This window comes from Idiotropiscis lumnitzeri, chromosome 15, assembly GCF_059441095.1.
Source record: "Idiotropiscis lumnitzeri isolate Australia: NSW breed Sydney's pygmy pipehorse chromosome 15, RoL_Ilum_1.0, whole genome shotgun sequence".
Classification (NCBI taxonomy): domain Eukaryota; kingdom Metazoa; phylum Chordata; class Actinopteri; order Syngnathiformes; family Syngnathidae; genus Idiotropiscis; species Idiotropiscis lumnitzeri.
Genome location: NC_142405.1, coordinates 3,094,426 through 3,106,842, shown reverse-complemented (window position 1 = coordinate 3,106,842; position 12,417 = coordinate 3,094,426). Strand labels below are relative to the sequence as shown.

Here is a 12,417-nt window from a genome sequence, read left to right as displayed (position 1 = left end):
CGCGGAGGAAAACAAGATCTTGTGGAATTACATAACGAGGCCTCTCAGAAAACTGGAGCGGCGCCAGCGGCAGCTTTGAGGGACCGGCCGGCTCGGGCTCCGGTTCCAGCTCCTCGTCTCTTTTTAATGTGCTCTGGATTCGCGGCCACGAGCCGTGTCACAAGCCTGCTAGCCTACATACGCTCTTCTCCGGGGCTTTGGTCGCCGCAACTTCAGTTTGAAGAAAATGAGGTAAAGCGCAAAGACAAACAAATTCTCACATATCTGCAACTCATTTTTGAGCATTCATATGCAAAACGGCCCAAATTTGATTTCCGGGCTTGTCTGGCATCATTTTCTCGTCTGCGCTTTTTGATTTTTTTTTTTGAATTTTCACAAAACGCATGTTTATCTGGACACGCGATTGCTGCAAGTGTGGCACGCAAACGTCTGGCGAGTTCCCTCATGTACTCCGCTGAATTACCTGTCAACATCGATTACACACAGTCGGCACGGACGGGACGGCGGATTTTCTTTTGCCGAGAATTAAGATAAGCTCCTGCCTGCCAGCCAGAGATGGCCCCGGTTGACCCACCTGTTGAGAGGGACGGCAGATATGAATGTTGCGCTGCTGTGGCCTCACACATTAAGCGCAAACATTAAGTACGCGCGATGCAAAGAATACTTTTTTTTAAAGAATATGCTGTCAAATTAAGGGGAAGCCAAGCCCAACATTTCCTTTACAGTGTAATGTTGTATGCAGCCCCACTAGTCTCAAGATTATATTCTGATGAATATTGTGTTTGTGGAATATGATTTAAGCAGCGAAATCTATCGATTTTTCATCTCAGGGGGCGGCCATTTTGTCACTCGCTGTCGACTGAAAATGACATCACAGTTGCTCAGGGCTCAGTTCAATTGTTCCAATTTACAAAGAGTGTCTTCGGAAGTATGTTTGCAAATATATTGGCAGGAAGACCATGAGGTTTCGAGGTACTCTGAACCAAAACTTTGAAAAAAAAAATTGTTTCGGACCCGTAGAGGAAGTCGGCCATTTTGGACAAATTCCAGTTCTTGCACTTTGACAAACTACGACAGTTTTAAAGCCGGATGTACGTGACTAAATAGCCAAATGTGTGTACTTAGCGGACTTCATCCAATGTGGGCGTGGCATGGCATCAAATTTGCAGATCATTTCGAGCATTTGCCATAAAGCGGCGGCACGCTAAATACTTGAGCTACGTCACAAAAAAAAAATGTGCTTGGCGAGAGAGTGTATTAAACAGCCGCGTGCTTTCCTCATGGCATACTCCAACTATTTCTCCCCACCTCTCATTCACCCCCCCCTTTTTTTTTTATTCCAGCTCTCAGCTCATCCGTCTGCCTTTTTTCAGCCCCGTCGCTTTCTCGACACACTCCATTGATGGCAAATTCCTAAAAAGAGAATGTCCCATTTCTCGTTTTATTCAAGCGCAGATAAAACATTCGCCTCGTTACTTCCTGGGAAATTGGAAATATATACACCGTGGTGGTGAGGGGTGAGGGGGGCGTAGTTCCTGTTAGTTAGCGCGCACCACGCCGTGCACCTTGGAGGCCGAACGGACAGCGAGCTACTTTGCTTGCGCCATCTTGCATCACCTCTGATATGGACACAGATAAACAGACTAAGCGCCAATACTGTGCAAAATTCTTCATCTTTGCATTCAATGATTCCTCATGACTGGAATGTCAATAATAGAGCCAAATATATCGATATATTTTTAAATGAATGCGCAGAGCGACCTTATTTAAATAAGGTAAACAGAAAACGGCGCTCGATATGACGGCAGCGCAAATCGGGGTTAATATCGGAATAATGCACGTCATACTAAAATAGTTTTTTTCATACATATATCAACTCTAATAGCTTCCAAATGACGACTACGTCAGAGGAAGGGAACTCCATCGTAAAACGAGAACCCGCCGTCGTCTTATTTCCGAGGACTTTGACCCGCCGACATGTCGTTGGCGTTTATTAGCACAATCCATCAGGTGATTTCTGACCTCTAATCTAACTGGCTGTATGTTCCCCTCAAACCTCGTAGAAGAAGATATTGATTCAAATAAGTAAAGGAGGTCACCGCCGGGGTTTGGGGAATATTCTATTTACGGCTCACAGATCAATTCTCTCGTTTTTTTTTTAACCCCTAAACTAATGTAAATCTCCTTGAGCTGAAATTCAGACAAACTATTTCATGAGTCATCCAAGACAGTTTCCGATTCATTATCAGTGTGGGAGCTGCAGGTGATGCATCAATATGACACAGCTGCTAAGCAGCGCTTTCGCAGACACTGCCAGCATTTTCTTTTTTCATCCTGATTGGACATTGTAATGTGACCCCAGATGGAGGGGAACAAAAAAAAAAAATATATATATATATATATATATACAATTTTTTTAATTTTTATTTTATATATTTTTTCGCAGGTTTTTTCTTGGCTATTTCACATTGAGATGCGACCGTTTGTAAATACGATTCCATCAGTGAGGGGGAAGAGGAGGAGGAACACAATTAATGATTTCGAATATCAAACCCGGTCGATATCTCGTTCCCTTCGTGCAGTGGATTTATGCGCTTGCCCCAAACACGATGCAATAATTGTTTCCTCGTCGAGCCATGTTGTTACAATGCTAACAGCTCCTAATCCCTCTTGTAATCCTATCAATTTCAAAACTGCCGCGGCTTCCTGGTGCACACTTTCCAGGAAAGCTAGCACGCCACAACACATGCTTTCTAATATATCATAGAACGCTACGCTATCGTTAGCGTGTTAACTAATCAGTAAATATAGCGCGCTAAACTAACAAGGCTAGCAAGCATCTCCTGCTTGTTGCTTTGGCAAGTAATAAGCCAGAAAAAGATCCTCCGCTTCTTGATCTTGACTCCTCTTCTTCTAATCAGCAAATCACAAGTGGCTGACGAGACGGGCGGTCTAGAAAAAAAGCGGAGCGCGGAAAGAAGAAAAGTCTCAAATTGAGCACAGAATGGGATTATTAGAGAGGACCAAGAGGGAGCAATTAGGTGAGAAAAGCGCCCGGGCCACGCGCGACTGAAGAAGCACTTTAGCGAAAGTCAAACAAACAGCGGAATCCAAAGCGCGCCGATGTTGCAGGCGAATAAACGGCGAGCGTAATTAAGTGTAAAATGAACTTTGATGGAATTTGTTACAGGAGATGGCTCTTTGACGGCGGTTAATCAACACGACTGATTGGGAGTTTGCTGACAGGCTTGACCCAGGCACACTGACTTATTTCAACAACGCTATTATTTTAAGACTTTTTGCGTAATTTATTTGATTTATTCACTCGCCGTCAATGTTCACTTTTCCTGAGGCGACTTTCTTCCGGCTTCCGATGGACTTGACGGGATTACGCATGAAAATGTGTCCTTTTGACTTCTTGAGCTTCACGTCCCTGCCGACTAACAAATTCGTTAACATTTTGCAGTGACTTTTTAGAAAAGGAAATACATTTAACACCCTGTAAAATGTGTTGAGCGCTATTTGACTCGGCCCACACGCAATTTTGAAAACTTTCATCTTTTGCAATTTACTGGCATCTACGTTAAGGTTTGGGAGCAATTTGACAAATTTCCAAGTACAAGTTTGTCTTTGAAGGACCCAAAAGTGTTGTTGGACTTTTTTTTTTTTTTTTTTGCAGGTCTCCACATGACATACAATTTTCAAATTGCTGAGTGAAATTGTTTGTGGGCTGAATTTTTCAACCTAAGGAGTTGAACTTGTGTTTATTGCGAGTTATGAAATTGCTCGGCTTGAATGCAATTGCAAAAAAACTCAAATGTTTAGCAATTTGGTGGCACCCATTTGCGTGAAAATTGGTCGCAATCGCAAAAATCTCTGAAAGGACTCATTGAAAAACGAGCCTACAAGAGGCATTTCAAAATAAACGGGCTGACTTTTGAGACATGAGTTTTGAAGACATTTTTTTTTTTTTTTGTAGGTCTACTCAATTGGCTTTTAGAATTTTCAACGAATTCCAGCGGGAGCTACTGGAATCTCGCAGCGAGAGTCAGTTTGAAGCAAGCCATAAATTTTAGGTGAACAGAACTGCGAAAAATGTGGTTTGGAAAAGCCCTCCAAATGATTCCGTGTCCTAAAATGAAGAATGACGAGGAAACAAAACAACTTTCAAGGTGGCATTTGTAGCTCATGGTCGGGCCGTAAAAACGAGTCAAAACAGAATTTATCAACTATTAGAGCGGGACTGAAACAAGCTGGGACAAGTTTATTTGCGCCATGGCGACGCATTCACCTTTCTAATCACTTTTTGCACCGGGGGAATTATTATTTTGCCCTCGCCGAGACACAAAGCGTTATGAATAGCGAGAATAACAAGCTTCTAATTGGATCCATTGGGGGAGGATCATTGTCCCCATTAGCACCATTTGCGTGCAATCGAGTCGACTCAATCTTCCGTTGCCCCTTTCCTCCGCCCTCGGAAATGAACAATTACCTTCTGTAAATTGATTTTTTTGCCGGTCACATACGTGGAGAAGCGCTCCGTCTGTCTCCGGCTTGACACGTCGTGAGCTTTATCTCTTCCTATGTAAAATGCAAAACATGAGTCCTTCCCCCCCCCCCTCCATGTTTGCTGTCCTCTAATCCCTCTAATCCATTATTTGTCATGCCGCGGATATGCTCCACGTCTTTGAACCGCAGTGGGATCAAGTGATACTGGTGGAGAAGGAGAAAGGGGAAGGAAAAATAAGGTGCCGCGACTATCGTTATCAGACGATTGCCAACAGCGCCGCGGGGACCCGCCGCCTCGAGGTTTACGCCGTTCCCTCCGGGCCATCTCCGATCTTATTTGTCAGACACACTCGCGGCGGCGCACACGCGCATGCCCGTGCCCTGCAGGTGGCCTGAAAATTCAGTCTCTCTGCACATGAGGCCTCCCGGAATCACGAGTATGTTTGCATACATGTCACACAATCGCGTCATTCGATACACGTGCACATTTGAATGACGTCAAAAATTGGAATTTTCTAAAAACAATATATTTCTACTATCCGAGTAGTTTTATTTTTAATATTTTGGGAATACTAAGAATAAATGTCACCGGTGAATTACGTTATACAAGTTTGTTCTGAGCATTTTGATTGGACGAGTGTGGTGGGCATGACAGTTCTTTTACGGGAATAGAATCATTCGAATTGGTTTAAGAGACAGATTAAAAAAATATATATATATTGTAAAGAATTGGGTTATGCGTGTTGTTGTGGTAACAGTTGCGTTTTGATGAACTGTTATTTCCGAGTTTGTTGCCTGAAAACGGTTGTTGGCGTCACCTACGGCCCAAAGTGGTCGAAATAACGTATCTTTGGAAAACGTTGCAATATTTTTCCGAGCGGCCCAGTCCGGTGGTTGGGAACCATTTAAGTACAGCACAGTTCAACTTCAACAGCACTGCATATCAACAGCATATCACACCGCCTCGAAGGTGTTCTAACGCGCCAATTTGGCCGACATCAGCAGTCAGTATGTTGCTAACCTTTTAGCATCACACAGGTGGAAATAGTTAGAAAAAAAACCCATTTGATTTAAAGTATGTCTGGTTGTCATATGAAGACATCGGCAATGAGAGGACATCGCAAACCTCCAGCTCTGGCCATGTGATTATGTCACGTTAAATGCCCAAGCAGGAGCGGCCACTCGGCTAACAAGTGCAAAGTCGTCTTTTGCTAGCTACGGAGTAGCTAGCAAACGTTGACGTGATGACACTTAAAAGAAAGCGGCCTTATCCTACAACTTTCTCTGTCAAACACTCAAACAAGCTTTATTTGATTCTTTTTTTTTTTCCCCAACGTTGACGCTAACGCTTTTGCTAGCTAGCGTACACATGGCAAAACATAAATATAGGTACAGACTGTGGTTAGGTAGAAATAAAGGTAAATGTCATAGGAGGACTGCTCAATGAGTTTCTTCTGGATTGAGATATCTCAAAGGGTTTGCGGTAAACCCTAAACGGTAAAACCTAAACTTTGTTTTTCACAAACGCCATATCAGTCAATTTGCGTTTTTATGCCGAGTAAGTTGCACAGCAAAACGGGAGCCTCTCTCCCTTGTATTGTGTCCTCTTAAGTCACCCGGGATGTGTTTTACAAGGCGAGTTGTAAACAAATGCACGACAGCCAGCAATACTGATGGGCCGACGGGGTGCTGGGGCCCCTCAAACGGCGTCGTGCCGCACCTCGGCGTGCGGCGCCTGAGGCGGAATGCTCTGCGTTGATGCCTTCGCCTCGTTGGGGGCAGAGGTGGGGGGGGGGGGTGTTTCAAGACCTCACCCTGCATCACATCGGCTGTCTGCCTCTTCTTCTCCCGCCACCCCCACCGCCTAACAGTCACGCCGACCCTCACCCTCCCCACAGAGCGAGGAGCACTGACCACAACAGACGGAGGGCAGCTTTAATAGTCTGCTACATGCACGGCGTGCTGAGCTTCTGAAGCAAGACACACTTGTCTCTGCTGGATGTTCAACGCTTACTTTTCTACTTTGCCTGTTTTATCATCCGTGCACTTTTTGCTACCACTGGATTTTTCCCACAGGAGATGACTTTGGCCGTCCCATAGATCTGTATATGCAGCGAATTTAGCAAAATAGAACGGCGAGCCTGCAATAATATGCATGCAACTTAAACACTCAACCACAAACCAGTCGCGATTTTGAAACATGGCCCAACGTCAACTGATGGAGCTTTTTCAGTTTCTGAATAAACATGTTTCTGTTATATTGTAAACCTTGAAACGAGCAAATCGTGATAAAAAACAGAAAATGCAGTACGTTATTTTGATATGGTCCGCAGTGGACTAACGATGGGCACAAGCAAATATCAACAAGATTACACAAAAAAAATAATTAAATAAAAAAAAATTAATTAAATAAAAAAAGGATATATATATATATATATATATATATATATATATATATATATGTATATATATATGTATATATATATGTATATATATATATATATAATAAATAAAAATACTCTGATTAAATTCATGGTGGAAAAAAAAAAAACGTCCAACTTCGGTAGAAGTAACCATGGCATTCCAACGTCATTGTCCATGTCACCCTGTCTTGTTCCAGGAAGTAGCATGCAAACAAACGCGGCACTCTTTTGAGAGTTTGTCCTTGGCGGAGGTCTGTTTTGCTGCTGTGTGCTACCCAAGCAGCTTTGAAGAAAAACAAACTCCATTTGCAGTCTGAACAGAAACAACCTTTTTTAAAAAATAAAATAAAATAAAAATCACCCAAAACGGGCTACATGCCCACCAAATCAGGCTAAATTCCGCCATTTAAACACCCTTTTTGCGATCAAAATTACCAAAGTCTCAAATATCTGAAAAAGTACACACATAATCGGGCCTCACGTGAGTATTTTTACCCCCTCTGATCAAAGTCAGTAAAAGAATATCTCTAACTGAATATCTCGAAACCAGGGGTGCCCAAGACGGGTCCTTGAGGGACCCCTGTCCAGCCTCAATGATCAACTACTGATTATTTGAATTAGGTGTGATGGAGGATTGCGACATCCAAAACAGACTGGATCAGGGCTCTCCAGGACCAGACACTAAAAGATGATCTTGGATGATTATTTTCTGCTGTGGAAAGTGTTATAAGAGGTTTTTTTCCCTCCGTGCTCTGCTTGCAAAATAGTTAGTGATGGCAATCGTACGCTCATACAGATAATCGGCCCATTTGAGCATTTTTACCTACCGATGGTCGATTATCAGAAGAAATTTTTTTTAAAAAATCCCCCGTGGTACGGGAAGGCGTTATAAGTGATTTTTCCGTCATGAATGTTTAAAAAAAAAAAAAACGGTTCAGCACGTGGCCCCCCGGCACTCCACGTCTGACATTCATGCGCTACAAAGTTCAGCTGCGAAAACGTGACGTCACCGTCATGTTGCTCTGGGCCCGCAGCACTCTTCCCCGGACGAACGCACAAGTCACTCACCGGGCTTGACGGACGCGTGTCAGCCGGCGAGGACAAGCCGCCGACAGCCGTCAGCACCCGCGCAAAAAGTGTTGCGCTCGCGTCGGATTCTCTTGTGGAGACAGACGTCGTCCTCCACATCAGCTGTTCAACTCAGAGAGGCGACAGTCGCTTGTTCTCGTCTTCCTCAAAGGGCGCCGCCGCCACAGAAGAAAATGTTCCACTTCTGCATACGCTCGCTTATACTCGTCTACAAAGAACGGCCTGACTGTTTTTTTTTGTTTTTTGCTTTTGTTTTCCGGCTGTTTGAAAATAAGACGCTTTTCCTTCTATTTATGTTTTTTTTTTTTGTATCAAAAAGGGAAGAACAGAAATCAATGCGGTACTCACGGCAACGGCTCGACGATCGTTTATAGTTGGGAGGAGATCAGTTCTAAAAAAATTGGACGGTTTGCGTTTGAAGATGGATTTGCAATTAACATCGGTGAAAAAGGCAAACTAAAAAAAAAAAATTAAAGAAAAAAAAGGGAAGTCTATTACCGCAGAGACCTCGGCCATCTTGGATCATCATCATCATTCCAAATCAATATTGTTGTTGTGCTGACTAAACTAAAGAGTTGAGTCGAAAAAAAATGGCATTCTTGCACCAGCTGGAAAATGATGCACACGTCAGCAAACACACCTGATTATAAAATTTTTTTTTAATTCCTCATGCTTTGTTGGCTTGCCTTTATTGTTGTTCTTTTGAGAACAAAGTCTCATTTTCCGTGCACATCTGCCTCGCGTCTTGAACCCAGCCAGACCTTGACAAAATGAACATAGAGGATTTGATGTTGCGACTTCCTCTGTCATTCCGTACGGATCGTCATCGCCAACACGAGCGCGCCTCCGACGTTGCGTAAGCAAACCGTTCGCTGTTGTTGATGGACTTCTTTTGACGGGAAGTGGATCATATCGCACGCCGCCAACCATTTGCATCTCGTCTAGCGGTGATAATGCTTAGATCTCCACGTCGTCCGGGGAGCCGTTGTCTTCCAAAATACAACGCTCAGTGATTGAAGGTTGCCGTGGTAACGATAGCATCATCGGCGGCGGCGCCGTCATGCTACGCTCGCGGATTGATAACCGCCTGGCACCGAAACGTACATGTTCAAATGGGAGCAGGATGCACGTATCTTATTAGTTTGGGGGAAAGGGGGGGGGGGGGGCTTGGAGATACGGCGGGGGCGGGGCTGGGATTTGCATCCTATGCGATGACGAGCAGTCAGCTTTCAAAAGGCAACGCAATCAAGGAGAAACCTACAGCCTATCATCTCAGCTCAATTCACGTTGTGATTTTTTTTTTTTAATTTTAACAGCCATCCATCATTCTGAGCTGCTTTTCCTCACGAGGGTAATTTAGAGCGTCCAATCAACCTATCACGCATGTTTTATGGAACGTGGGAGGAAACGGGAGCACCCGGAGAAAAGCCGCGCAGGAAGGCCGGCGCCGGAATCGAACCCTGCACCTCTGAACTGTGAGGCGGACGTGCTAACCAATTGCACACCGTGCCGACTTTATATAAAAAATAACCGCTGCTTTGGTGAAAAGAAGAAAATACCGTAACAATGAGACATAAATCATTGTATTATGAGGGAAACAAAATATGACTTCCGTTCATAATATTGCAAAAAAAAAAAAAAAAAAAGTTCTATAACCTGACCGGCATGCTCCTAATTTATCACTGAGCCGGCTTTGTGCTGACATGGGCAGCACGACGCAAGTCGCATTTCTCTCGCAAGTACGAAAGCAAATTTCTATCAATAAAGACTAATTGCAAAGATAAATGAATACATTCGAAGAAACGCTCATGGGTATTGTGCTCTCGAATCCGTTTCCACTTCCTTAATTGCTCTGAGACACGATGCTCTCGACCAACTCCGAGTAGGACTAAAATGCCGCATCATTCTCCAAACGTGATGGAGAAGCCGGCAGGTGTGACTGGAGGAGGAAGAAATGTTTCTTCGGCTCGCAGCGGAGACGGCGGGACACTCCGCTTGAGCTTCCTTCCATCTCTTGGTTGTTCGCCCCCGCTGACCCCCCCCCCCTTCCCCCTCCCACGTCAGGAGAAAAATGATGTCAGCATCCCAGCTTTTGAGGCGGCTGGCTGGCGTCCAAATAGAAGGACATATGGCGAGGAGGCATGAACAAAATAAAAAAATAAATCCCACTCGCCTGTAGAAACAATCGCGGCCTTCACTTTCAGCATTATAAATAATTCATCCCCGAGTCAGAAAAAAAAAAAAAAAAGGAACACATTCGGAATCTCCCGTGAGAAAAGACAAGTCATTGTTAAGATTCGATTTGTTCGATGGGAGGGACTAAAACGGTGGTCTTTCGAATGATTTGTTACAATGTTGTTGTACAAGAGCTGCAGAACATTCACAGTTCAGGGGCTGTTTTGTTTTTTGTTTTTTTTTAAAATTCGCCTCAGTCTCTGTTCTGTATTAAAAGGCAGTGAGGAGACTGACAATTTCCTACCTGTTGCGTTGGAAGCAGTTGTCACTGTTGGCAAGTAAATGCGCACAAAATTGCCGCATTATCTCGTCTTTATTTGGTCCTGCGATAAAAAAAAAAAAAGAAAAATTAAAGACAGACCAAGTTATGAAAAGTCATGAAAACAGAAAAGATATACGAAAATGTAAAAAAAATGAGACTCCATTTTACGTTTCTAACAATAACTAAACCAAACTATAAAATGACAACGGCGATGACGTTTGTGTTTGCATTTGACAAGTAACTCTCGAGGATCATTTCAAATGTATTTTTTCTGCTGTACATCCAGCTCCAGAAGGAGGAAGGCCAACCAGGTTGCAGATCTAAACAAGTCACGACGTGAACAGCAAAGCAAACGGGAGATGACAGAGACAAATGTAAGGCGCTGAAAAATCAGCAAGGCACCATGGGAATTTTTGCGTGTGCGCGCCCGTGAGCGTCTGTGTGTGCTCGAGACAGCCGCCTCCTGTTGGAGGCTGTGAAAAGATATGCTTTCGTAATGGCTGTTCAGGGCGGACGCGTCATTTATTATGCTACTTTGCTAATGCGAGCGGCAGGCCGAGCGGGAGAATACGTCCGTGAGCCTCGCATTGCAGGAGGCTGGAAACGTCGCGGTCTGACTGTGGGCCAAAGAACTCATACAGACGGCGGCAGAAGCTTGTCATCTGTTATGTTGGTCGTTCAATGAGTGGGCGAGACTTGCATATTGACTTAAAGGCCAGTTCATCTTGAGCCCCGTGAAATCTGCCTAGCGACAAGTCCAGCCGTCTATGCACTTGCTATTCAGCTTACGCTCGTGAGAAAATCCTCACGCGAGAAATCTCGGATTTGAACCGCCAATGCCACAACAGTGAGATCGTCCATCGTGACCAGAAAAATGTGTGACAAGGCCAGGAATCTCAAATCATAGCGACATTTAAGAATCTCAAATTAAAGATATTATAATTAAAATTTAAATTAAATGATTATTATAATTAATAAATTAGAATTATTATGATACTATTAAATTAACTAAAGAAAAACTTATATATCATTATTTTTTTTTAAATAAAACTAATACAAAAGCTCAACACAAAAGGCATTAAAAAAATGTTGAGTGAAATCCCCCCAAAAAATTGTAATAAAATTTGGTATGCAAGTGAAAAATTGTCTAAAAAATGTAAATAAATAAATATTCCTAAACGTCACCGCCAATGACGTGTCAGCAGAACCTTTTGTGAATTCACTATAATAATAATAATAATATCATAAGTAATCATGATGTAATGGTAATGAGTTGTGTGGCGCAATGGTTCTCATTTTAATTATGCCAAAACCTTGCAATCAAATATCGCTCATGGTCATAATGTCAAAACCCGATTTACATAATCTGTCCAATTTTTGCTTTGGTGCCAAATGTTTAAAGATACCTAAGATGAAGTGTTGTGCATCCCAACGGGTCATTTCCACTCCATTACATCTTAACTAGACAATATGGAGGCCCGACAGCCGGGCGAATTTGCGCCATTTGGTGGGCAACAAGTTGAAATGATATACGCGGATCACTTGCGTCACGGAGGTTGTTCCGCTAACCCGTAAAAGCCTCGCCTGATGAGTCCATCGGCGCCAAATGAGCCGTCATCCCGCTCCCGAGTGGCTTCCGGCAAAGCCTTTTGCATTAAAGCCGCCTCAAGTACAAGCTGTTCGACAATACCGCGCCACATGCTGCTACGCGACAAGCTGTGCGAATGCACCGGACGCCGACGTGGTCGGACAGCGGCCCTTCTCGTCATTCCCGGGGGATCCCGAGTCACTAAATCTCACCTTCACGCTGGTGATTCCGACCGCGGGGAAAACTAATAAACGCCGCACCCTCGCAACTGTGAACGCATTCGCGATTTGCATAATGTGGTCTTACGGTAG

At 43.7% G+C, this 12,417-nt stretch overlaps 2 protein-coding genes across 6 annotated transcripts in view; one reads left to right on the top strand and one right to left on the bottom strand.

Annotated features, from left to right (window-relative positions):
* The window catches only part of psmg3 (proteasome (prosome, macropain) assembly chaperone 3), a 133,634-nt gene that overhangs the window by 43,638 nt on the left and 77,579 nt on the right, over positions 1-12,417 (bottom strand). For both annotated transcript variants that reach the window (XM_088316402.1, XM_088316403.1), the window contains one exon: positions 10,501-10,579. The gene's annotated coding sequence lies outside the window, so the exon portion shown is untranslated. The remainder of the gene's footprint in view (positions 1-10,500; positions 10,580-12,417) is intronic.
* Positions 1-12,417, top strand: part of elfn1a (extracellular leucine-rich repeat and fibronectin type III domain containing 1a) — a 60,623-nt gene that overhangs the window by 13,680 nt on the left and 34,526 nt on the right. The window contains exon 2 of one of the 4 annotated variants that reach the window (XM_088316393.1): positions 10,805-10,892. The exons of the other annotated variants lie outside the window; for them this stretch is intronic. The gene's annotated coding sequence lies outside the window, so the exon portion shown is untranslated. The remainder of the gene's footprint in view (positions 1-10,804; positions 10,893-12,417) is intronic. 4 annotated transcript variants of the gene reach the window in all.